The sequence below is a fragment of the Schizosaccharomyces pombe genome (genome assembly GCF_000002945.2).
Source record: "Schizosaccharomyces pombe strain 972h- genome assembly, chromosome: III".
Taxonomy (NCBI): domain Eukaryota; kingdom Fungi; phylum Ascomycota; class Schizosaccharomycetes; order Schizosaccharomycetales; family Schizosaccharomycetaceae; genus Schizosaccharomyces; species Schizosaccharomyces pombe.
The window spans coordinates 1,083,449-1,108,609 of record NC_003421.2 but is presented as its reverse complement, the minus strand read 5'-3'; the positions used below and the strand labels follow the sequence as shown (position 1 = coordinate 1,108,609).

The 25,161-nt window shown below is 31.0% G+C and overlaps 15 long non-coding RNA genes and 13 other non-coding genes across 28 annotated transcripts; 14 read left to right on the top strand and 14 right to left on the bottom strand.

Moving 5' to 3' along the window:
• Nucleotides 1-1,034: 1,034 nt before the first annotated feature.
• Nucleotides 1,035-1,535, bottom strand: SPOM_SPNCRNA.485. The gene has a single exon (NR_150866.1). It is a non-coding gene; the product is annotated as a centromeric lncRNA (long non-coding RNA).
• SPOM_SPNCRNA.7208 lies at nt 1,224-1,452 on the top strand. The gene has a single exon (NR_196547.1). It is a non-coding gene; the product is annotated as a centromeric lncRNA (long non-coding RNA).
• A 517-nt stretch (nt 1,536-2,052) lies between the features above and the next one.
• SPOM_SPCTRNAASP.07 lies at nt 2,053-2,123 on the top strand. Its single transcript has one exon. It is a non-coding gene; the product is annotated as a tRNA-Asn (tRNA).
• An 87-nt stretch (nt 2,124-2,210) lies between these two features.
• Nucleotides 2,211-2,283, bottom strand: SPOM_SPCTRNAARG.13. Its single transcript has one exon. It is a non-coding gene; the product is annotated as a tRNA-Arg (tRNA).
• A 266-nt stretch (nt 2,284-2,549) lies between these two features.
• On the top strand, nt 2,550-2,632 carry SPOM_SPCTRNAVAL.10. Its single transcript is given in 2 exon segments — nt 2,550-2,587; nt 2,597-2,632. It is a non-coding gene; the product is annotated as a tRNA-Val (tRNA).
• A 66-nt stretch (nt 2,633-2,698) lies between these two features.
• SPOM_SPCTRNATHR.09 lies at nt 2,699-2,770 on the bottom strand. The gene has a single exon. It is a non-coding gene; the product is annotated as a tRNA-Thr (tRNA).
• Nucleotides 2,771-2,843: 73 nt separating this feature from the next.
• On the bottom strand, nt 2,844-3,001 carry SPOM_SPNCRNA.484. The gene has a single exon (NR_150865.1). It is a non-coding gene; the product is annotated as a centromeric small non-coding RNA (non-coding RNA).
• An 879-nt stretch (nt 3,002-3,880) lies between these two features.
• On the top strand, nt 3,881-4,093 carry SPOM_SPNCRNA.7207. The gene has a single exon (NR_196546.1). It is a non-coding gene; the product is annotated as a centromeric lncRNA (long non-coding RNA).
• A 1,607-nt stretch (nt 4,094-5,700) lies between these two features.
• Nucleotides 5,701-5,801, bottom strand: SPOM_SPCTRNALEU.13. The gene is given in 2 exon segments: nt 5,701-5,744; nt 5,764-5,801. It is a non-coding gene; the product is annotated as a tRNA-Leu (tRNA).
• A 4,658-nt stretch (nt 5,802-10,459) lies between these two features.
• Nucleotides 10,460-10,709, bottom strand: SPOM_SPNCRNA.7206. Its single transcript, NR_196545.1, has one exon. It is a non-coding gene; the product is annotated as a centromeric lncRNA (long non-coding RNA).
• Nucleotides 10,710-11,039: 330 nt separating this feature from the next.
• On the top strand, nt 11,040-11,111 carry SPOM_SPCTRNAGLU.10. The gene has a single exon. It is a non-coding gene; the product is annotated as a tRNA-Glu (tRNA).
• A 1,313-nt stretch (nt 11,112-12,424) lies between these two features.
• SPOM_SPCTRNALEU.12 lies at nt 12,425-12,525 on the top strand. Its single transcript is given in 2 exon segments — nt 12,425-12,462; nt 12,482-12,525. It is a non-coding gene; the product is annotated as a tRNA-Leu (tRNA).
• Nucleotides 12,526-15,222: 2,697 nt separating this feature from the next.
• Nucleotides 15,223-15,379, bottom strand: SPOM_SPNCRNA.483. The gene has a single exon (NR_150864.1). It is a non-coding gene; the product is annotated as a centromeric small non-coding RNA (non-coding RNA).
• Nucleotides 15,380-15,455: 76 nt separating this feature from the next.
• On the top strand, nt 15,456-15,527 carry SPOM_SPCTRNATHR.08. The gene has a single exon. It is a non-coding gene; the product is annotated as a tRNA-Thr (tRNA).
• A 66-nt stretch (nt 15,528-15,593) lies between these two features.
• On the bottom strand, nt 15,594-15,676 carry SPOM_SPCTRNAVAL.09. Its single transcript is given in 2 exon segments — nt 15,594-15,629; nt 15,639-15,676. It is a non-coding gene; the product is annotated as a tRNA-Val (tRNA).
• A 266-nt stretch (nt 15,677-15,942) lies between these two features.
• Nucleotides 15,943-16,015, top strand: SPOM_SPCTRNAARG.12. Its single transcript has one exon. It is a non-coding gene; the product is annotated as a tRNA-Arg (tRNA).
• An 87-nt stretch (nt 16,016-16,102) lies between these two features.
• Nucleotides 16,103-16,173, bottom strand: SPOM_SPCTRNAASP.06. Its single transcript has one exon. It is a non-coding gene; the product is annotated as a tRNA-Asn (tRNA).
• A 517-nt stretch (nt 16,174-16,690) lies between these two features.
• Nucleotides 16,691-17,182, bottom strand: SPOM_SPNCRNA.482. The gene has a single exon (NR_150863.1). It is a non-coding gene; the product is annotated as a centromeric lncRNA (long non-coding RNA).
• Nucleotides 16,741-17,161, top strand: SPOM_SPNCRNA.7205. The gene has a single exon (NR_196544.1). It is a non-coding gene; the product is annotated as a centromeric lncRNA (long non-coding RNA).
• Nucleotides 17,183-17,597: 415 nt separating the features above from the next.
• SPOM_SPNCRNA.7204 lies at nt 17,598-17,813 on the top strand. Its single transcript, NR_196543.1, has one exon. It is a non-coding gene; the product is annotated as a centromeric lncRNA (long non-coding RNA).
• Nucleotides 17,814-18,322: 509 nt separating this feature from the next.
• Nucleotides 18,323-18,905, bottom strand: SPOM_SPNCRNA.7203. The gene has a single exon (NR_196542.1). It is a non-coding gene; the product is annotated as a centromeric lncRNA (long non-coding RNA).
• On the top strand, nt 18,407-20,826 carry SPOM_SPNCRNA.7201. Its single transcript, NR_196540.1, has one exon. It is a non-coding gene; the product is annotated as a centromeric lncRNA (long non-coding RNA).
• On the bottom strand, nt 19,094-19,366 carry SPOM_SPNCRNA.7202. The gene has a single exon (NR_196541.1). It is a non-coding gene; the product is annotated as a centromeric lncRNA (long non-coding RNA).
• SPOM_SPNCRNA.7199 lies at nt 19,467-22,917 on the bottom strand. Its single transcript, NR_196538.1, has one exon. It is a non-coding gene; the product is annotated as a centromeric lncRNA (long non-coding RNA).
• On the top strand, nt 20,832-21,869 carry SPOM_SPNCRNA.7200. The gene has a single exon (NR_196539.1). It is a non-coding gene; the product is annotated as a centromeric lncRNA (long non-coding RNA).
• On the top strand, nt 22,015-23,562 carry SPOM_SPNCRNA.7198. Its single transcript, NR_196537.1, has one exon. It is a non-coding gene; the product is annotated as a centromeric lncRNA (long non-coding RNA).
• On the bottom strand, nt 23,528-25,156 carry SPOM_SPNCRNA.7197. The gene has a single exon (NR_196536.1). It is a non-coding gene; the product is annotated as a centromeric lncRNA (long non-coding RNA).
• Nucleotides 24,398-25,160, top strand: SPOM_SPNCRNA.7196. Its single transcript, NR_196535.1, has one exon. It is a non-coding gene; the product is annotated as a centromeric lncRNA (long non-coding RNA).
• The last annotated feature ends 1 nt before the right edge of the window (nt 25,161 follows it).

The window sequence follows — 25,161 nt, the reverse complement described above, 5'->3', positions numbered from 1 at the left end:
ACGACAACAAAGCGACAATAGCAGTCGTTTATTATTTGGTCTTCATTATGTCAACAAGCTATTTGAAGGGATTTATGTAAAGTATGTATTTACTTTGGAAGAATGATAGTGATAATAATAATAATAATATGTTTTTTTATTCTCCTACAACTATTTCATATCGTCAATCTTCAAATTTTTCAACATGATTGGATAATGATTACTTATAAAATATATATATATATATATATACATTTATTATATACATTATATACATTATACTTGAACACCCCAATTGGCTATATAATTAGAGTCAGTATTTTGCTAAACTTTTATATCGCGAACATCAGCATTACTTGTATACTTACTAAAAATTCATAAACAATTTGGTAATTAATCATTGAAAATAATAAAGTTAATGCTTTGTATATACATTCTAACAGTCTAAAGTAGAGATTGGAAGAGAAAAAGTTAAAGATTGAATGAGTGTTTAGTCAAATTGATCGACATTATTGAAAACCAAGAGAAATCGATCGAGCTAAATAACATTGAGCACTTGAATAATTATAATTTAGACGGAAAAATAAATAGTTTCCGAACAACATGGAGACATATGTCCTTGACTTTTTAATCTGAGAAATGTTCAAATAGATTAAACCTCTAGTATATCCTTACCATGACAGCCAAAATAAATACAAATTAAAGTGATTAATGTCCTCTTAAAGTTTTTTTATATTTACAAAATTAAATGATTATTTAGCTTGTCCAATTCTAACCACTCTATTACGATTTTTACTACAATAATTCGCTCCATTATAACTCATTGCTGAGAATGACAGTTGCTGATGATGTCGCTTATGTTTTAGTCCTATTACCATGATAATACAAAAATATCGTTTAGCGCCATTAATTCCTGGTTTATGGCAAGTAGCGTTATCGTTTTTATCGATTATACCTAAAATCATACAATGCAGAAATAAAATGTTCTTTGAATGTTAGTTATTTGCTTCTTCGTCAATTTATGGGACTTTTAGCGTTGCTAGAAGTCAATAACATAGTATAAAGCGTATCGCCTTAGTAAATTAAACCCCAACTTTACTTCTCTTTTCTTTTCTTTGTGAAATAACCTTTCAATACGCCTTTGTTAAAGTGATTCATAGTCAGTTAGGCTAGCGATATTGCAAGCTGTTGAAAATGCAAGCGGATTGATAAATTCTTGTTAATACGCTGAAATGTGTAACTATATTGACTGACATCATCGACATCAATTCACTAAGTTTAAACTTTCCGTCTCCTTTGTTGCCGCACTTGATGTAATGTGCATACGGTAACTGTAATCGATTTATTCGGCAACATTGTTATTCTAAGCTAATTCAGCTCTAATTGTCCGTGAGTGAGCGAGAAGATAGCACCATCAAAGGTAGATCGGTAATGTATGCATGATAAACCCAAGTGAGTATGGCGAGTGAGATTGCAAACATTTGAAGCAATCACAACCTCAATCAATGAAAAGCTAGTAATCTTTGAAAAAATATATATATATATTTATATGTTTTAGTCTGTTTCCAAAATAATATATATATGTTTTCAACTATTCGACAACGTAAGTCATCGGTTAACTAATTATGTATTTTACACATTCATGTAAATTATAGCATCTTTACTTTGTTATCAAAGTGAGTCAAATTGACGCAAATAGGTGGTAAAAAGTTTGGTAAATAGAGAACATTGCGCAAGCAAACTTAAGGTGTGATAAAAAAAGATATGTCAGTTAGTTTATTGAACTAAAATTGAACCAAGATGAATGAGACAAAGTTAACGATAATTGATAACTATAAACAAAATTTATTATTATTATTTTTTTTTTGACTTGCGAAAGAAAAAGTAAATGAAACACCAGCAAGAGTATTTGAGCTACATAAAATAAATGAGTGTTAAAACGGATATTAAACGAGTTGTACGAGATTAAAGCAAAGACAGCTGAAAAGAAATATATTAAAGATAGTTATTTAATAGAGGTTTAAATATAGTTAGTCTTATAATTAGGTTAGTTGATGGAGAAAATCAAACAAATCTCCTTTAGTATAGGGGTAGTACACAAGCCTGTCACGCTTGCAGCCCGGGTTCGAATCCCGGAGGGAGAGGATTCTTTTACGATTTTTCCACATGTTTTTGTTTTGTGACTTTACTTAACCAAAATACCAAAAATTTTGATTTAGTGCAAAAAAGATCGATCCCGCCAGGAGTCGAACCTGGAATCTCTTGATCCGTAGTCAAGCGCCTTAACCATTGGGCCACGAGACCTGTTAATACATGCATTCAAACAAAACTATTTGTACAAATCTGTTATTGGCAAAAATTTTAAATTAGCAATGGTGGAGAGCACCCATTGACAATAAAGTTTAAGCAGTTTAGGCTTCCTAAAACTAGCTTTGATTATACATTCAAGACTTGTATGACTGGCTTTATACAGGTAGCAGACTGAGCAGTAGACGGTTCACTTCTTTTAATAAATTTTCTAATTTTACACAACTTGAATTAATTTGCATAGATTTTTTATTACTCAACGAGGTCGTGTGGTTTAGATGGTTATAATTTCTGCTTAACATTTACAGTTCGCAGACGGTCCCAAGTTCGAGTCTTGGCACGATCATCTTTTTATCATAATTTATTACATTTATAATTATGATATGTATAATAAATTAAAAATGAAAAAAATTGCTCCAGCAGTGACTTGAACACTGGGCCTCTTGCTTACTAGGCAAGCGCTCTACCACTGAGCTACAAGAGCTGCTGTTTGTCTTCGTAAATTAACGTTATCTATATTTAAAAGCATAATCCTGGAAACATGATCAATGGTCATAAGTCTGCACTTCATAACTCCCAACGTCTTTGAAGAGACCAAGCAACGCGAGAGAGAATATCTCGAGGAGCACCAGAAAAATACTGGCAATGTCCTTGGTGGTTACAAAGCAATCGTGGATAACCCTAATGTCTCTGATGAAGCTAAACAACATGCCAAGAGGATTAGGAAACCTTATTACACACAAACCGTAAATAATAACATCAATATTTGTCACGCTAATTATTACCTACTTGCGATTAAAACTTTTTCAGTCTATACTTGTAGGTTGTGAACCTATTTAATTTCGCATATTGAAAATGTTATGCCTTTAAATATTGAATTCATACTTTTACTCTGTCGCGCGTTATCTGAGCTCTTTTAATTGAATATATTTCAATTGCAATATAGATAAAATTGTTATCTGACATAGTGTACCTACCATATTTATAACTTTAATCACATTTCCCTATACTTTTTACCTTAATTATGAAATCTAACATTTGAAATTATTTTTCTATATTAAGTGGCAAAAAATTTTTTTCTAAATTGATATGCCCGTGTAGTCTATATTTCTCACACTGATTCATTACTTAATATCGCTAATTTTTTTATATAGGAAGATAATTACAAAGAAAAAAGTTTTTGCACCATCCTTTGACGCGTCTATGCTATAGCGCCTGTAATATAAATCTTATAATAACGTCAAATGGTGCCATTTCCAAGTCTCTTTTGATGCTTAAAGGTAAAAAACCTTGATTGAAGAGTGGGAAAACTCGTTTTTTTTAACAGTAAAATCTAGCTCATTATCCTAATATGTAACACCAACTAATCTACAAAAAAAAAAAAAAGGAATATATTTGGTCATTTAAACAAGTGTGTATTGCCTTAAATTAACTAGCGACCAAATTTGCAAACAAGTTGTTTAAAGCAAAAACCGAGTTTGGGCTGCAAAAAAGTTAAAGACTTTTGAAGTGCTTCATTCCATATTAAGCAAAAATATGACAAAATTGAAGACAATTAACGTCAGCGTTCATGAAATTTCTTTATTGGCTTGAGTATTTGCCATTTGTCAACAATAACCAAAATACTGTCACACAAAACCCTTTGCTTTGATAACTGAACAGCGGAACCTAATAATATATCTCTGTATGTTCATCAGGATGCTACCTTAAAAAATCTCTAAACGTTCGAAGTGAGTCCAAAACGAAACATTAATTCTAATATCATTAGTAATCGTTTTGTGGAAAGAATTAGTATTACTTGTCCTAAGGATAGCTAGTGACTTATCTTCTAAAAATAGCATTGAGTAGCTGAAACTACATCTTAAATCAAGTACCATCATTACGCAGTCATATACGATTTCAAAAAATACACGTACTTCATTGTTTGACTTCTGAGTGTAATCCATTTATTTATTTTGCTGTTTGAACTTTGCAGGTTCTACATCAAACTTTTATGTTGGTTTATTAACTCACTCACTCACCACTAGTTAATATGCACGCAAAGTCGTTTTCTTCAGTTTTTGCTAAACTATTTATTTAAATTAAAGAGGAAGCAGCCACTAGCCATTTATCAGTTTTAATATTACTTAAGGGGTGAAAAGGCTTTACTACATATTGATCTTACATTAGACTAATTTAATCGGTTATTTAAATAATTGGCAATGTTGAATTAGTACAATATTTATGAATATATCCGCATTTTATTTTTCCTGTACCTTATGTCTATGGTTAAATTGATGTAAAAATTTTTAATAATATAGGAATTACAAGTAGGATATTTTTACTTTGGTTCATTAAATATGTTTCCCTACTTTTGTTTACTAATAATACTCCGAATTTTTGCAACCATAATGAGGTTGACTTCAAAGTATTTTTGTAGTCTTTTCATTATAGCATCGAATATTTGGTGCAAAATGAATATATTGCACGTTCTTACTGGTAGTTGCTGTTGGTATTTGTCAACATGTTCAGATTTTGTACTGTTTTCCCATGTCTGCAGCGTGTTTTCTTAAATTTATAAAAATGAATTTATTTTAGTATTATTCAAATGTTGTTACTAATTTAACTATAAACGTAAATGTATGAGATTTCTCTAGTATTGCAAGATCAAACTTTATGTAAAGTAAAAAGTGGACGTTTACATATATAACGTTAAAATATGTGAAAAATTACGTTGTTTGTTAATGCCTGTCATTCTTTAGCTTACTTGCTACTCAAGAGTTATATGGGGGCTTTATAGTAATTGTTTCTATTGAGTTTAAGTAATAATATCACTTCGAATCTTATAACAAGTGAGTGTAAATCTGTAATTGAATTTATTTGATAGAAGGAGACTAAGTGTTTTTTTTTTTTTTTTTTTTAGTATTTCCGTTGTAAAGCAAACGATTTGAAAAGACGTAAAGAGATATAAACGGTTCATTGTACTGTGTAACTATTTTTTGTCAAACCTTTGCTTGCATTATATCTTCATTGGGAAACTTTTGGTTTTGTGTGGAAGAATTATATCCTTTTATAATGATAATACATTAGTTCAATTGTCAACGTATAGATATAATGAAAGGGGTACGGCATATATATATTTTTTTTAACTAACAAATAGAATCGTAATTATAACCATTTTCTAATTTTCCTATACAAACCCCTGATCGTTACAATTATTGATTTTTTTTTAATACATTCAAATATTCTAAGGTTTACGTGTAAGCGTAGAGAAACAATTGTTAATTAATAGCGCCAAAAAATAAAAAAGGAAAGCGTATTGAAAGATAGGAACGATACCGATGAATCAAAAGTAAAGGACAGATAAAGCGGAGACGTAATAAATAAAAGTACCTCTTGTATGTAAAAACATGTACAATAAAATAGTAAAAATGGTGACCAGTGAGGGATTCGAACCCTCGCATCTTTCGATACAGCAAGACTATCGTCCAAGTATTACTTGAGTGCTGCGCCATAGACCGCTCGGCCAACTGGCCATGTTGTTATTCGTGTGTCATATATAAGCATATTATTCTTACTTCGCAAAAAATAATTTGATTTAAGCTCACCTATTATTCTGATGTAAATATTTATTAGTCATTAGTAAAGATATATACAACTTTTGCTTACAAAATCCTTAATGAAATCTAGGTTTTTTATTACATAATGTATATACATAAAAATCAACCAATACTTGGTAAATATTTGATTCAGCCTTTTCTGCAATTTATTTTGTATACTTAATTGAACAAGCTAAGCTATATCTATATTTGATTAGACAATTGAGTTTCAATAAAATGGTATTTGATAGAACAATTTATTAATATCTTATTAAACTTAAGGTTAATTAAACCCACGTTTCTCAAATGAATTTAAATAACACACACATAGACAATGGGAGATAATTTAATATCTACTTTGCTTACATCGGAAGATGGCATATTTTATTGTAATTAAATCAAATATGCGTTTGGAGAGACATCGCATAGTTTATGTTCTCAAGTTCAAATAATACTGATTTTTCTAAGAGGGAAAGCTTTGTACTTCAAAAGTTTTGATGCTCAACAAATGGCCAGAGTATTTCAATCTATACTTTTTAAGTAAATTACCAAAAAACACTTCTTTTGGATAAAGGCAAAACTAACTACATTAAATAAAGACGTAAGAGGCTATGTTTCGCAACTATTTTGTGTATATTTGTTATACGCTGTCATCATTACCCATTATCACTGTACATTTGGAAATCTCAGATGTAATAATTCAAATCAAATGCTTTTCTTTCATCGATATATTTTTACAATATTGTAAAAAACATATGAATTTGGCGCACTAAATTATAACAATTTTCTTTTCTTTAAATCTAATTATCAGACGACTTAAATGGATTGGTTTTTATAGAGGTGTATTTATTTTTAATCGTTCAAGGTCTTTCTTTTTTTTAATTTTGAATAATAATAACAATCAAAGTGTTGGATTTGGTTTATTTATTATTTATGTTTAAATTTTTTATTCTTCATACTTATGGATTGTGCATGTTCAAATCAAAGCTTTGTAGACGTGTTTGAAAGTTTTTAAGCAATTAATTTTGTCTAGTCTTGACCTTATTTTAATGTTGTTCTACCTAAAATTTATTCAAAAGGTTCATACAAATCATCAATCTTTCTAATTCCGACTACTTTCGGATAGTTACGATAATACTCTAATTAATTTGGGATTTCATCCATCATAAACGAATGAAACTACGGGTTGAAATTATCATTTACGGTGTAACAATGAAACAAAATAAATAAATAAATCAAAAATTCTCGTACCGGTTTAAAGAGTAAAAAAAAATACTTGTTGAGTTTTATAAAACAATAGAAAGCTTTAATTATTCGTTCGAAGTAATTTAGAAACTACAATACAAAATTTACATATTTCAAAGCTGCTGAAGTTAACGAGACCATATATATTTTTTTTCTTTGAAACTTGAAATTGCAGTATTGAAATGCTACGTGAAATTCTTACAAATAAACTTTGCTCATGTTTCAAAACAATTCAATGCTTACTACTCATTTAGTCTTAGCATGTAATTAAGGCTGCTTGCTCTTTTCGTTCCTGATATTGTTTACAATTTTTAACATTCTAGGAGATCTTTTTTTACTTAAATTGTTAAATGAGTTTTGACTGTCGTAATATAAATAATAGATAAAACAATCTTGTTAGAAATAAATTATTGGTGTTTCTATAAATTATTTTACATGCTCACATGGTTTCGCTAACAGTTGTTTATTTCTGCTATTGATACTGGTTTATCTTTTGATTCATGGATTGAAGTTGACACTAACGCTTACTATTTTGTTCAATAGATATTTCATTACTTAAGCTATCTTTATATGACAAAAATAAAAACAAATGGCGATTTTAAGCAAAAATACAGAAATATTAAGATTCATAAGCCTCTAGTGAAATACGCTTGTACATTTTTGCTGTTTATACTTCTCCAACTTGTAATGTATGTTGTTAATTGTAGAAAAAAGGTTAGCAAACTACAATGGAGAAACTTTTGAAATTCCATAAACGGGCTAATGATATTTTACAAACGTTTAATGCATGATGAGTTAAGGAATATTTGTTTTTAGGTTGTTCACAAATTTTTTTGAAATCACGTAAGTTACTTTCGAGTAATAAAAATATATTCGACAATTCATTTTGTAACCATTGCATTAGACAACTCGTTCGATCTTTGCGGTGTACTTTTAGTTTAAATTATGGCGTATTTCAGCATAATCATGTAAATAAGTGTTTAATTAGCTCAACGTTTAGTTTTATTTATTTTTCGTTGAAACCTTTTCCTTTATTAATTTGATCCTTTTGTTACCGGCGAAAATAAATATTATGACTCTATTGCGTTAAGAAAGTCTTTATACAATATAAAATGTATTTGGCTTTTAGTTTAATTAATCAATTCTGTAAGTTTGCTGTGCTTTATATCAAGTATAACCAACAAAAGTAGTACAGAACCAGAACAATACAGATTCGCTTTCAGTGGTTGTTGTTTTATGCGTGTACTCCATGGCGTTTCCTTCGGCGAAATGCTTCAGACATTACCAACAAAAAGAAAACCGACCACTAATACCTTCTGAAGTTCTTTTAGTTATATATGCAAATGACTAAAAGTATCCACACTATGAATTATATTGCGAAACATATCTGTTACTTTACACTTCTTTTGGTTTTCTATGTATAACGAAAGTTTATTTTTATTTTTTTTTTTTAATATTTTACGAAAGATGGTCAATTGCTTAGTTTATAACGCCGCCGGTCGCCAAATAGCAATGAGATGCTATTTAGTTTTAAAAAATTCCTGTTACAGAGAATTATTTTCCAGTATGCTGATGTAAGTTGCAACGGTTGAATACTTAAGTGAACAGTACTTGACTAATTTCTCTATAACTGCTGTTTTTATTTCAACAGTATTCCATTTATGCAGTGATTTTATTTTTCTTAAAGCCAGAATTGTTAAATTTTGCAAATTTCTCTATTTATAGAATTATCTCATTAGGTTGTTGTTAATTAGATTACATTCGTATTTTCCATGCGGATTCGAAAACTCTGGTTAATTTCTTTAATTCAAGAATGTGTGCGACTTTTGGATTCATTTTTATTTCTACGTTTCTATTTCGGTTAATGGGAAAATCAAATTCATTTCCTTTTTTGCTAAGACAAACATTCCATGTTTTTGGAAACTAGGTGAAGCGTAAGTGAGTGGTGTGTATTTCATGAACATTTTTTTTGAAGATTCTGCTCCTTTTTAAGTATTTCTTACTAGACGTTATAACATTCATTTTTTATATGTTTTGATAGTACCATGCGATTGTCTGGAAAATTCTGGTTCATAAGAAATCAATAAAACTTGCTGAATGTTAAAAAGGGTAAATGTTTTTTACCATACGAAAAAATAAAAAGTAAATGATGACTTCAAAAAGATTTGTTTAACCCCGTTGTTAAACATATGAAAGTTTTGTTATAGCATTTCAAGGCGATTGAAATCCCTTTAATTAAACCTTTAAATCAAATTTATTAAACAATGTTTAGAATACGGCTTTATGGTTGTGATATATAAATTTCTTCGTTGATTAATACTATAAATGAGCCGGCCTTTTTTTAATTTTAGTAAAATGAAAGAGGCATTCGTGTTTATTGTTTATCGTTATGAATTGACATATACTCTGTCAAACTTTTCTAATTAAATCCAATTTTATCAAGTATTGATTACTTTTAGTTCATGAATTAAATATGTTTTACAACGTGTAGTTGAATTTAAATTTCGTATCTTTATTCATAATACAGGAGGAATTGTGGTTTATGGAACTTCATTAGAGAGTAAGATATAATATAATAACTTGCAATTCAAAATGTGAATGTAAGGCCGTTCTTCTGATCCCGTTGCAGATGCAAAAAAAATAGTGAAACATTATAAAAATATTGTTCGGTAATAAAAAAAGTAATTTTTCCAAAGTACTTTATGCATTAAAGCTCAAATTATCGAATGCTATTTTACTCATGCTTCTTTTTGCACTAAAAGATTTAAAATTACAACTACTCCATCAAAAAAATTACATTTTAGCTTTCCTTTTTTTTATTACAACGACGAAAGCCTCTTTATTTTTGTATATGTTCCACTAAATTTGGTTGAATTTTGAAAAGATATTTGGTTATATATTTATATTTACGAATGATGAAAATTTCGTTTTATGACTATATTGCTTATTCAAAATGATAATTGTTTACATTGTACTTTATTAAAACAGTTGGGTATCTGTTCTATTCTAGCTGAAATATTAAGTATCATACAACATCTATAACTTTAATTTTTTACGTTCTATTCTTTTAAATTTTTTTGACATGCATGACTCAAATCTAAGGAACCCGGTAAGTTTTCTTTGTTTCTATGTTGTATGTATTTTGTAAACACACTTCAATTTATTTGTAGCTCATTAGACTCAATAAACGATAAACAAATATTTAATGATTTCAAGCATGCAAAATTTCCCAGATAAGAGATTAATAAAAATACTTCCGCGCGGAGAGCATTTTACACTGAGAAAAGTTTTCAGAATATATTCTGCTGCTTTAAACCGTCGAAACGAAAAAATTGTTCTATTAACCGACAACAAAGTAAGCAAATTTGAATTGAGTATTTAGATAATTTAGTGACTAGTATGACTATTGCTGCTTTTTTAAAAAAAGCGTCGAAAAAGCATATTCCAAAACAGAACGTTTAAAATTAAAGCAGAGTAGCCAAAGTTATAAAATCAACTGAAAGCATCCTGAATTTGAAATTCATTGAGGTTCCTAATCGCAAGCCACTGTTATGACCACAATCTGACAAATTATTGTATATTCAGGTTCGCAAATGAATGCTAATGTTGGCCAAATTAATTTTTCTTAAAAAATGTAGTCACAGTTCTTTTGGCTGCAAGCAGCTATCTTTAATTTTTCTGATGATTTAAATTTACGTAAGTATAAGAAACCCAAGAACCTGAAGACATAGACGTAGTAAAATAACAGGTCGCCACCACCTTTGAGAGATAGAATGGAATATCTTTATTTCAGGTCTTTGTCGTCACATAAGTGATTTGATTGATGAAATGAGTTGAATAGCTGGGTGCACAAAAGGTATGGCAATAAAGTTTCATTTAGCATAATACTCTGTGTGCACATATAAAACATAAAAATACATTTTTTAAAAATCCGTCATGGTCCAGTGGCTAGGATTCATCGCTCTCACCGATGCGGCGGGGGTTCGATTCCCCCTGACGGAGAACTTATATTTTTTTTTGTTAGTGTTCAAAATATACATATCATTTTTGGTTAAAAAAAAAAAAAAGAAGTATTGAACAATGGGAAAAATCATAAGGATGCAGCCCTTTAAACTCAGAACATAACTTTTTGATACCAGAATTGTGAAAAGAATTAGATCTTAATTAACGAGCTAATTATATCTTCTATTAAAATTACATTGAAATTTCGACATCTGTGTGCTTATAACTTCATGACAAGACTTGTGGTTAAAAAAACAGTGCATTATCAGAGGTTAATCTGGTTACATATAGGTACTCAATCACAATGCAAGCAAACCGCAACAAACGATTAGCAAAATTTAACTGATTCTCTTTCTACCCTTTTCAAGAAAAAAAATAATATTCTGCACAAATGGGTATTTAACAACCAAAATAAATTTCGTGACTAAATTTAGATCGTCTGATAATTAGATTTAAAGAAAAGAAAATTGTTATAATTTAGTGCGCCAAATTCATATGTTTTTTACAATATTGTAAAAATATATCGATGAAAGAAAAGCATTTGATTTGAATTATTACATCTGAGATTTCCAAATGTACAGTGATAATGGGTAATGATGACAGCGTATAACAAATATACACAAAATAGTTGCGAAACATAGCCTCTTACGTCTTTATTTAATGTAGTTAGTTTTGCCTTTATCCAAAAGAAGTGTTTTTTGGTAATTTACTTAAAAAGTATAGATTGAAATACTCTGGCCATTTGTTGAGCATCAAAACTTTTGAAGTACAAAGCTTTCCCTCTTAGAAAAATCAGTATTATTTGAACTTGAGAACATAAACTATGCGATGTCTCTCCAAACGCATATTTGATTTAATTACAATAAAATATGCCATCTTCCGATGTAAGCAAAGTAGATATTAAATTATCTCCCATTGTCTATGTGTGTGTTATTTAAATTCATTTGAGAAACGTGGGTTTAATTAACCTTAAGTTTAATAAGATATTAATAAATTGTTCTATCAAATACCATTTTATTGAAACTCAATTGTCTAATCAAATATAGATATAGCTTAGCTTGTTCAATTAAGTATACAAAATAAATTGCAGAAAAGGCTGAATCAAATATTTACCAAGTATTGGTTGATTTTTATGTATATACATTATGTAATAAAAAACCTAGATTTCATTAAGGATTTTGTAAGCAAAAGTTGTATATATCTTTACTAATGACTAATAAATATTTACATCAGAATAATAGGTGAGCTTAAATCAAATTATTTTTTGCGAAGTAAGAATAATATGCTTATATATGACACACGAATAACAACATGGCCAGTTGGCCGAGCGGTCTATGGCGCAGCACTCAAGTAATACTTGGACGATAGTCTTGCTGTATCGAAAGATGCGAGGGTTCGAATCCCTCACTGGTCACCATTTTTACTATTTTATTGTACATGTTTTTACATACAAGAGGTACTTTTATTTATTACGTCTCCGCTTTATCTGTCCTTTACTTTTGATTCATCGGTATCGTTCCTATCTTTCAATACGCTTTCCTTTTTTATTTTTTGGCGCTATTAATTAACAATTGTTTCTCTACGCTTACACGTAAACCTTAGAATATTTGAATGTATTAAAAAAAAATCAATAATTGTAACGATCAGGGGTTTGTATAGGAAAATTAGAAAATGGTTATAATTACGATTCTATTTGTTAGTTAAAAAAAATATATATATGCCGTACCCCTTTCATTATATCTATACGTTGACAATTGAACTAATGTATTATCATTATAAAAGGATATAATTCTTCCACACAAAACCAAAAGTTTCCCAATGAAGATATAATGCAAGCAAAGGTTTGACAAAAAATAGTTACACAGTACAATGAACCGTTTATATCTCTTTACGTCTTTTCAAATCGTTTGCTTTACAACGGAAATACTAAAAAAAAAAAAAAAAAAAACACTTAGTCTCCTTCTATCAAATAAATTCAATTACAGATTTACACTCACTTGTTATAAGATTCGAAGTGATATTATTACTTAAACTCAATAGAAACAATTACTATAAAGCCCCCATATAACTCTTGAGTAGCAAGTAAGCTAAAGAATGACAGGCATTAACAAACAACGTAATTTTTCACATATTTTAACGTTATATATGTAAACGTCCACTTTTTACTTTACATAAAGTTTGATCTTGCAATACTAGAGAAATCTCATACATTTACGTTTATAGTTAAATTAGTAACAACATTTGAATAATACTAAAATAAATTCATTTTTATAAATTTAAGAAAACACGCTGCAGACATGGGAAAACAGTACAAAATCTGAACATGTTGACAAATACCAACAGCAACTACCAGTAAGAACGTGCAATATATTCATTTTGCACCAAATATTCGATGCTATAATGAAAAGACTACAAAAATACTTTGAAGTCAACCTCATTATGGTTGCAAAAATTCGGAGTATTATTAGTAAACAAAAGTAGGGAAACATATTTAATGAACCAAAGTAAAAATATCCTACTTGTAATTCCTATATTATTAAAAATTTTTACATCAATTTAACCATAGACATAAGGTACAGGAAAAATAAAATGCGGATATATTCATAAATATTGTACTAATTCAACATTGCCAATTATTTAAATAACCGATTAAATTAGTCTAATGTAAGATCAATATGTAGTAAAGCCTTTTCACCCCTTAAGTAATATTAAAACTGATAAATGGCTAGTGGCTGCTTCCTCTTTAATTTAAATAAATAGTTTAGCAAAAACTGAAGAAAACGACTTTGCGTGCATATTAACTAGTGGTGAGTGAGTGAGTTAATAAACCAACATAAAAGTTTGATGTAGAACCTGCAAAGTTCAAACAGCAAAATAAATAAATGGATTACACTCAGAAGTCAAACAATGAAGTACGTGTATTTTTTGAAATCGTATATGACTGCGTAATGATGGTACTTGATTTAAGATGTAGTTTCAGCTACTCAATGCTATTTTTAGAAGATAAGTCACTAGCTATCCTTAGGACAAGTAATACTAATTCTTTCCACAAAACGATTACTAATGATATTAGAATTAATGTTTCGTTTTGGACTCACTTCGAACGTTTAGAGATTTTTTAAGGTAGCATCCTGATGAACATACAGAGATATATTATTAGGTTCCGCTGTTCAGTTATCAAAGCAAAGGGTTTTGTGTGACAGTATTTTGGTTATTGTTGACAAATGGCAAATACTCAAGCCAATAAAGAAATTTCATGAACGCTGACGTTAATTGTCTTCAATTTTGTCATATTTTTGCTTAATATGGAATGAAGCACTTCAAAAGTCTTTAACTTTTTTGCAGCCCAAACTCGGTTTTTGCTTTAAACAACTTGTTTGCAAATTTGGTCGCTAGTTAATTTAAGGCAATACACACTTGTTTAAATGACCAAATATATTCCTTTTTTTTTTTTTTGTAGATTAGTTGGTGTTACATATTAGGATAATGAGCTAGATTTTACTGTTAAAAAAAACGAGTTTTCCCACTCTTCAATCAAGGTTTTTTACCTTTAAGCATCAAAAGAGACTTGGAAATGGCACCATTTGACGTTATTATAAGATTTATATTACAGGCGCTATAGCATAGACGCGTCAAAGGATGGTGCAAAAACTTTTTTCTTTGTAATTATCTTCCTATATAAAAAAATTAGCGATATTAAGTAATGAATCAGTGTGAGAAATATAGACTACACGGGCATATCAATTTAGAAAAAAATTTTTTGCCACTTAATATAGAAAAATAATTTCAAATGTTAGATTTCATAATTAAGGTAAAAAGTATAGGGAAATGTGATTAAAGTTATAAATATGGTAGGTACACTATGTCAGATAACAATTTTATCTATATTGCAATTGAAATATATTCAATTAAAAGAGCTCAGATAACGCGCGACAGAGTAAAAGTATGAATTCAATATTTAAAGGCATAACATTTTCAATATGCGAAATTAAATAGGTTCACAACCTACAAGTATAGACTGAAAAAGTTTTAATCGCAAGTAGGTAATAATTAGCGTGACAAATATTGATGTTATTATTTACGGTTTGTGTGTAATAAGGTTTCCTAATCCTCTTGGCATGTTGTTTAGCTTCATCAGAGACATTAGGGTTATCCACGATTGCTTTGTAACCACCAAGGACATTGCCAGTATTTTTCTGGTGCTCCTCGAGATATTCTCTCTCGCGTTGCTTGGTCTCTTCAAAGACGTTGGGAGTTATGAAGTGCAGACTTATGACCATTGATCATGTTTCCAGGATTATGCTTTTAAATATAGATAACGTTAATTTACGAAGACAAACAGCAGCTCTTGTAGCTCAGTGGTAGAGCGCTTGCCTAGTAAGCAAGAGGCCCAGTGTTCAAGTCACTGCTGGAGCAATTTTTTTCATTTTTAATTTATTATACATATCATAATTATAAATGTAATAAATTATGATAAAAAGATGATCGTGCCAAGACTCGAACTTGGGACCGTCTGCGAACTGTAAATGTTAAGCAGAAATTATAACCATCTAAACCACACGACCTCGTTGAGTAATAAAAAATCTATGCAAATTAATTCAAGTTGTGTAAAATTAGAAAATTTATTAAAAGAAGTGAACCGTCTACTGCTCAGTCTGCTACCTGTATAAAGCCAGTCATACAAGTCTTGAATGTATAATCAAAGCTAGTTTTAGGAAGCCTAAACTGCTTAAACTTTATTGTCAATGGGTGCTCTCCACCATTGCTAATTTAAAATTTTTGCCAATAACAGATTTGTACAAATAGTTTTGTTTGAATGCATGTATTAACAGGTCTCGTGGCCCAATGGTTAAGGCGCTTGACTACGGATCAAGAGATTCCAGGTTCGACTCCTGGCGGGATCGATCTTTTTTGCACTAAATCAAAATTTTTGGTATTTTGGTTAAGTAAAGTCACAAAACAAAAACATGTGGAAAAATCGTAAAAGAATCCTCTCCCTCCGGGATTCGAACCCGGGCTGCAAGCGTGACAGGCTTGTGTACTACCCCTATACTAAAGGAGATTTGTTTGATTTTCTCCATCAACTAACCTAATTATAAGACTAACTATATTTAAACCTCTATTAAATAACTATCTTTAATATATTTCTTTTCAGCTGTCTTTGCTTTAATCTCGTACAACTCGTTTAATATCCGTTTTAACACTCATTTATTTTATGTAGCTCAAATACTCTTGCTGGTGTTTCATTTACTTTTTCTTTCGCAAGTCAAAAAAAAAATAATAATAATAAATTTTGTTTATAGTTATCAATTATCGTTAACTTTGTCTCATTCATCTTGGTTCAATTTTAGTTCAATAAACTAACTGACATATCTTTTTTTATCACACCTTAAGTTTGCTTGCGCAATGTTCTCTATTTACCAAACTTTTTACCACCTATTTGCGTCAATTTGACTCACTTTGATAACAAAGTAAAGATGCTATAATTTACATGAATGTGTAAAATACATAATTAGTTAACCGATGACTTACGTTGTCGAATAGTTGAAAACATATATATATTATTTTGGAAACAGACTAAAACATATAAATATATATATATATTTTTTCAAAGATTACTAGCTTTTCATTGATTGAGGTTGTGATTGCTTCAAATGTTTGCAATCTCACTCGCCATACTCACTTGGGTTTATCATGCATACATTACCGATCTACCTTTGATGGTGCTATCTTCTCGCTCACTCACGGACAATTAGAGCTGAATTAGCTTAGAATAACAATGTTGCCGAATAAATCGATTACAGTTACCGTATGCACATTACATCAAGTGCGGCAACAAAGGAGACGGAAAGTTTAAACTTAGTGAATTGATGTCGATGATGTCAGTCAATATAGTTACACATTTCAGCGTATTAACAAGAATTTATCAATCCGCTTGCATTTTCAACAGCTTGCAATATCGCTAGCCTAACTGACTATGAATCACTTTAACAAAGGCGTATTGAAAGGTTATTTCACAAAGAAAAGAAAAGAGAAGTAAAGTTGGGGTTTAATTTACTAAGGCGATACGCTTTATACTATGTTATTGACTTCTAGCAACGCTAAAAGTCCCATAAATTGACGAAGAAGCAAATAACTAACATTCAAAGAACATTTTATTTCTGCATTGTATGATTTTAGGTATAATCGATAAAAACGATAACGCTACTTGCCATAAACCAGGAATTAATGGCGCTAAACGATATTTTTGTATTATCATGGTAATAGGACTAAAACATAAGCGACATCATCAGCAACTGTCATTCTCAGCAATGAGTTATAATGGAGCGAATTATTGTAGTAAAAATCGTAATAGAGTGGTTAGAATTGGACAAGCTAAATAATCATTTAATTTTGTAAATATAAAAAAACTTTAAGAGGACATTAATCACTTTAATTTGTATTTATTTTGGCTGTCATGGTAAGGATATACTAGAGGTTTAATCTATTTGAACATTTCTCAGATTAAAAAGTCAAGGACATATGTCTCCATGTTGTTCGGAAACTATTTATTTTTCCGTCTAAATTATAATTATTCAAGTGCTCAATGTTATTTAGCTCGATCGATTTCTCTTGGTTTTCAATAATGTCGATCAATTTGACTAAACACTCATTCAATCTTTAACTTTTTCTCTTCCAATCTCTACTTTAGACTGTTAGAATGTATATACAAAGCATTAACTTTATTATTTTCAATGATTAATTACCAAATTGTTTATGAATTTTTAGTAAGTATACAAGTAATGCTGATGTTCGCGATATAAAAGTTTAGCAAAATACTGACTCTAATTATATAGCCAATTGGGGTGTTCAAGTATAATGTATATAATGTATATAATGAATGTATATATATATATATATATATTTTATAAGTAATCATTATCCAATCATGTTGAAAAATTTGAAGATTGACGATATGAAATAGTTGTAGGAGAATAAAAAAACATATTATTATTATTATTATTATTATTATTATCATTATCATTATTATCACTATCATTCTTCCAAAGCAAATAGTCTAATGATCAAATGTAAATACATACTTTACATAAATCCCTTCAAATAGCTTGTTGACATAATGAAGACCAAATAATAAACGACTGCTATTGTCGCTTTGTTGTCGTGGACTATTAAAGTTTACGGACGAAATAATGTCTAGTTGTCATGTTGCAAAATATTAATTCCATTTCTTATCGCCGTGTTTTTTATACCTATTTGTCCCTTATTTACACGTATGTATTAATATCATTTGAACGAATGCATTAATATATGAGTTATAGAAAATTGGCGGATTATCTTCGAAAAATATTTTGACTCAATTTGAATCGTGTCACTCAACCCATTATAATAAACGAACCTCATGAAATCGTTTACCGCTTCTCCTTAATCCATTTGTGTAATACTGAATGCTAAGTAAGAGTGGAAAGCTTCCACCATCCACCAGACCATTACAAGCACTACATACGCCATCTTCAATATCGTATATTTTCAGTAGTCAACTTGACTAGCTCTTATTGGCGGTTTTATTCAAGAGAAGATTCATCCGGTGAAAATTCAAGCAACTATTACTGCACTAGCAATTGGATCGGTAAATAGGCGAGATCTGAAAGTTTCGGTAAAGTTTTAGATTACATGGCTTAGTTTCACACGCTCTTTATATTCTCAACCTTCCGACGCAAATCACCAGATTCAATAAATGAGTCCTACTCCTACACCTACTCTTATCACTTGTAATCCAAAAAAGCTCCATTTCTTTCTTATACGCTAATTCACTATTAAATAGAAATGTATATGCAAAACAGCGAGAAATTTGTAGATACGTTGAATGTTGTTGCTTTCACATTTGCAACTCTTAGTAGTTGTTCAAAACAACAATGTCGAGCAAAGATGTTTGCGATGTTTGAATGATTCTTGGATTGTATTTGGATTCCATCGGTACTATGGCCTGTTGATTCGGCACCTTTGTCATTTTAGCAACTTTTGTTTTCTTTTCTGTGTCGATGTAGTTCTCTATACCATATTCATGTTCATATTCATGTTCATATTCATGTTCATATCAATGTCCATATCAATGTCCATATCAATTTCCCATGTTCCATTACATATCCCGTGTTCTTTCCTTCTTCCAGCTTTTACATGCTAGCCTTTTATACAATGATTCCTCTCATCTCGACTCGCTTGATGAATGGGCGTTTAGTTTTTGCAACAACATATGCGTTGGGTTATCTCATATCGGGAAACACTTTCTGCCACTTTTAACTTGAACAAAGTTGGAGAAATAAAGTGATGGCAGATATTGCAAGTTGTTTATAGTGTGCCTGTAGAAATGTAAAAACGCTATGTTTCGTGAATGCCCAGCCTGTAAATCGAAATAAGATTTCGTATTTATTAAGCATTGGAAGATCACAATTGGAAAAAACACGATACGGTTGGTCTCTTCACAGTCGTTCTCCAGTAATCACAAACATGAAACCTAAATATACGGTAACTTTGCACCTATTAGGACAACGCCTCAAGTGACTGCATTAAAGCATAATACCGAAGCACTGACATAACAGAGAGGTTCAGAAAGGAATTTAAAGATTGACTTTTTCGACAAACTTCATGTTACAAGTCTTATCGTTTGTGTTTATAAATCATCAGCCTCTCTCTATATCTCTATATCTCTATATCTCTATATATCAGATATAAAGATGCAAGTTTTGAAGTAGACATTCCGCACAAGGTCTAGTACACCATGTCTCTTGTGCTCAGGCTAGTTGTCCTGCAAAAATGTACAACAGGAAAATGGATGTTTCATCAAAGATGGACTCCTTTGTCTCATACTTATTGATGGCGAAGCTAGATCCGTTATCATCTTGAGAAAACACATCGTTGTCTTCAGAGTAGTGATAGTTCTTATCGTTGTAGTTATAGTTGTAGTTATAGTTATAGTTGTAGTTGTAATAACTCTTTCAACAAGTCCTGAATCTTGGCAAACAGACCCTCATACAGTGCTGTCAGCTCACTCAAGTCCAATCGCACCATGTTAATTAAACGCATCTCCAATGCACGGGTACATAGAATTACTTCGAGACTGAAACAATACGGTGCTTGGGCTTAGTCCTTGTAGTGTATTTTGCATACATACCCTTCTGTTCGAATGATATCCCTAATGACTTTGTGGGTTTCGTAAAGAACATCATATAGATTTCTTTGACCAAGTGTAATAAAGCAAAACACACGGACATAGTATGGATATGGACACAGCATGGATATGGACACAAGCAACACTACCAGTCGTTTGAAACGATGAAATGGGCAACAAGTCGATTTGTTTTTCATCTATCAATCGTTGTAATTCACATGCAGCTACAAGACGACACGTTATATTTAGGGTGCAAAGCAGGTAGAGATTTCATAGGCATATTTCGAAGTACCAGCTTTATGCCAAAACATGCATGCATGCAAGAAACTCCATAACTTCGTTTGCGCAACTCCTGCTTATCGTCTTCTTTCTATACCCATGCTGTTGGATCAATGAATGAACGTAGCAATAGATACAAGATATAGCGCCACACTTTTGAGCATATCCTAATGACAGTAATTCGTTTTGTTCTAAGCGACCAAGTATTCGCTTGCAACACTATAGTTCTCACTTTGAGGAAACATTCCTTTGATGCCCATGTTCATTCCACTTGGATGACAGAATCCTCGATAGTATTAGTATTAATGAATTAACTGTCAGGATGTGTTGTCGTTCTTGAAGTAAGTCTTGTGAAAGAAACCACCGAGTTAAAAATAGAGATCTTGATGGTTTTATATATAAAAGTTTAATGCTTGCCTATTTATACATTTCCCAAGGACTGCTGAGGTAGATGCGTTGTTCAGTTGACTAGGATTTGTTTGAATTCAAAGATTATCTATTCAAGTCTTCTTTATACGTTTGCATGTGTTTGATAAGAATTCCATTGATTCAGAAAAAAAGTGCCAACAGTTTTTCCAACTTGACTGACACTACAACCTTCCAATCATAGCCATACTACTATGGTATAAAAATAAAAGTTTACAATTTTACTACTGTTATATATATTTCGATGGTAGTGAAGCTTTAAAAAAAAGAAGGAATAGCATACCGTCAAGTCGTTAGTTGATGGGTAGGGTTGTTAGCCTAATTATGAGTTTTATTTGTAAAATAGGTTTAGGTTTTAGTTTTAGTTTTAAATTATTAGTCCAATCATGAGTTGAGCTGCTAGTTTAGGCGTGCGTTGACCTTTTAGCTTAGGTGTATTGTCACGGTTTGGTTTTCATATCTCTGCGCCGCCTATATTAGCAAACAGTTGACATAGAATTCACAACAATAACAAATTAAAAATGCATCATCCTGTAATTAAAAGAAGGTATATTGATGCATCCTTTGCGTGAATCAGACACGTAGAATCATGTTTCTCTCATGACAAAGAGCACTTATAGTAGCATATCTAGAATTTCTCTCAGTTTTAACTTTCTTCGGTCTCGGTTTTTCCCTTGACAAAGCTGATAATATATCATGTACAATCAGGCAACACATTTATTTAGTCAACGTTCAAGTCCAAAAGCAACTTTATGTCGTACTAAGATACGGTTTTGCGAAGCGACATAGATCTCATAACGCCTCAATGTTTTATTAGTAATTCTTCGTGATCACACTATCTGTGTAAAATGGATGAAGAGAAACGAGCTTTAAGCAGGAATAACGTGTGCGCTAAAAAATTTGTGTATTACGAAAGACTTTATATGACTAATTTCGTTACTGAATGTATTTAAGCTTGATAGTCTTGATGCTTTCGACCAATTCTTTTTAAACAATGTTACTTCATTTTGCTAGGGTAAACATAAAGTGAATGAGTAGTAGAAGGGTAAGAATATGTAGGATGAAAACAGATTCCGGAAGCTGCATATGTGAGCAGACACAGGTATTTTGAACTGCCTTCAAGTCTCTTAATAAGTAAGGAAGTCGCTATTATTGGATTAGTAGACCCACATCACCAAAATTTCTTGCCATGACGACATCACGTGTACTAGAGCAATTCGGGTCATACTTCGTGTTCAATTCTGATTTGATTTCTTTTTTTTCGAGTATGATTGTCAACAAAAAACGATAAAGACTTTTACATCTCCAGTCGGCTGAACTCCAGTAATTAAAGTTCGATATTGTTTAAAAATTAAAAAAACAAACAAACAAAAAGATGAAATGATGAAATGATTGATGACGATTTTAAAAAAGATCAAAACTTGAAACTCATATCACAAGAAATGGAGACAACATTCAACTATAAAGTTTTTCAGCGAGACATGTACCGATTGATTCGGTCTTTGCAGGACTCTTGATGTTTGCCTAATCGGGTTAAATTGTGGTGGTGTGGTAATACGTACTAGCTCTCGTTTCTTTATATCCAACTGACGGCATCGCTTGTACTTTTTTAATAACTTCTTTTTCCTCTTCGTATGGTGTGTAAACTGAATGGAAACGATGAACCCATCATGAACCTCACATCATTTGGTTCCGTCTATTTAGTGCTCACCCAGTGTTGCTTTATGAAATGAAACAATGGTTGATGTTTTCATCAATCACCCATGAATTAGTTTGGGGTAAATATGATTCTATTATTATCTCTTTCTCAAAGTGCTAAGCGATGATGTACATGTATCTATGTTTTCCAAAATCTTTATCTCAATTTTTGAAACAGGACTTTTAATAGTCTTTCATATCAGCAATTGTTTCAGAAAATGTTAACAACCATCAATATTTACACAAATGATATAAACACTGATTTTACCAAGATTACCAGCGATAAAATGAGTAAATTAAGCTCTTTAGAAGTCTAATGGTAATTGATAAATATCGTGTGGAAAGTATACCGAAGTTTGGAAGAACAAGAACTTTGAAGGATGAATTTTCCGAAATGTCTTTGGTATTTGTAATTTTACTACATATATTTTATTAACAGCATTTTGAAATTTTTTAAAAACTTATTTCCTTGCCTTTGTAGCTCAGTCACCATTACTTCACTAAGCTATTTGAGAATTATATGTTTATTATAAATACTCATGAATCTTTCCCAAGCAAACTTACCTTGATCTAATAATTCTAACCATTCGATCCATTTTTATTTATTTAACTTTTCATTTCATATCTATCTTGTTTGGTTTGTGATAAACTCTTTTTTGGGAATACATTGGGTTTAAACTCTGATTTGTAAATTTATTTTTATTTTTATTCTTATTTATTTTGTCACATCTTTACTTGAGTGTTCATGCGACATTTGGAAAAACGGTGCAATTGAGCAAGGCTGAATTACTTATTTTTACATTTATTGACCACTTTTATTGAAGCTAAGCTATATAATGAATGCAACGGTTATGTGAGATTGAGTAAGAAGTGTTATGGAATAAGCAAAGTTAAATCAGTAGCTTTAATTTTTTGTTGTTTTTAATTTTAATTTGCAAACAAACAAACAAAAACGTATTCATATCATACACCTAATATTCATTCTTTTTATTAAAAAAGAAAAAAATAAGCACTAGTAAACTTGATTGGTTCTATTTATTTGAATGAAAGTAAACTTCGTTATTGAAACACGAATAGGAATATCAGACAACATATACGAGTGTCAAGAATAAAGAAGAGTTTTTAGATTTAAAGCAGTTTTGAATGAAAAAACTCCCATAAAATGATTAAATCACATTCATTGCAATAGGAAACTGTATTCGGTATATACAATCGGTATTGCATGTTGTACCAAGTATAATATAGTGATGAGATTTTGAAGTTTGTGTTCTATTACCACATGGACCTACGTCAGGAGTGGAGACCATAATCATTGTAAGTATGTTGAAAAACTTTATCCAAAGGGTAAAAACTCAGTCCTTCGAATTATAAATCGGACCAGAGTTGCCGCAATTGAAACGAATTAGATAAGTGAACAGGACATGCTTAGCAAGTACAAACCAGTATAATTAGAATTGAATTAACAAAGGTAAAACTTGAACGTTCATGTTTGTATACTCAAAAGAATCAACGGAGTTGTGAAATTTTCTTAGTGGAGTTTACTCATTGATTTTTTACCACTTACACACATAAGTCTTATACTTGCCAAGTTGAATGGTACCATTAGTACCAGTACTAGTGTCATCTAGTGTCAGTACTAGTGTCAGTATAGGCATCAACATCATCACCAGTATCGGCGCCAGCATCAGCACAGCACCACTACCACTACCACTTCCACTTACCACTTACACTTACCACAAGCACTACCACCACCACCACCACTTCCACTTACCACTTCCACTTACCACTTCCACTTACCACTTCCACTTACCACTTCCACTTACCACTTCCACTTACCACTTCCACTTACCACTTCCACTTACCACTTCCATTACTACCACGACTACCACTAACCATCACCACTTTCATCTCCATTCTTGTCATTATTGGCTTGTTGTACGTTGTTCAAATGTTTCAACGTATGTACATTTGTGACTACGATTTCTTGTTAGCGATATAAACGAAGAGGATAAAGACTTTGGAGTAAATAATTTTGGCCGTGCCACTAGCATAATGTATTTGTGCGTCTAGGTATCCTTAGCGTTGCAAGTGGAAAGTGGCTTCACACTATAAATGGTTGACACAGCTAATACATTAGACATAAACTTTCTCAGCATTCACGAACAGTAAAAATACTATTGGTAAATGATTCATGGATATATAGTATTAGTATTTGGCATTCGTTTCGCTTATGAATTGTGATTGAACCGATATCGTATCATCATTAAAAGTTTCCTGTACATCTTCTACATCATTCAAACATGTGGAAGAATCATAAATTTCACAAAAATAATGTCTCAATCGCATACGTATTGTCTGCTCTGACTTGGCTTGTCTTCTGTATGTGATCCAAATAGACGAGAATGTCAATCCATCATGTACGACCAATCACACTTCCTATAGCTGAAACCGAGTGCAAATGCTTTTGTAGCAATCATGATC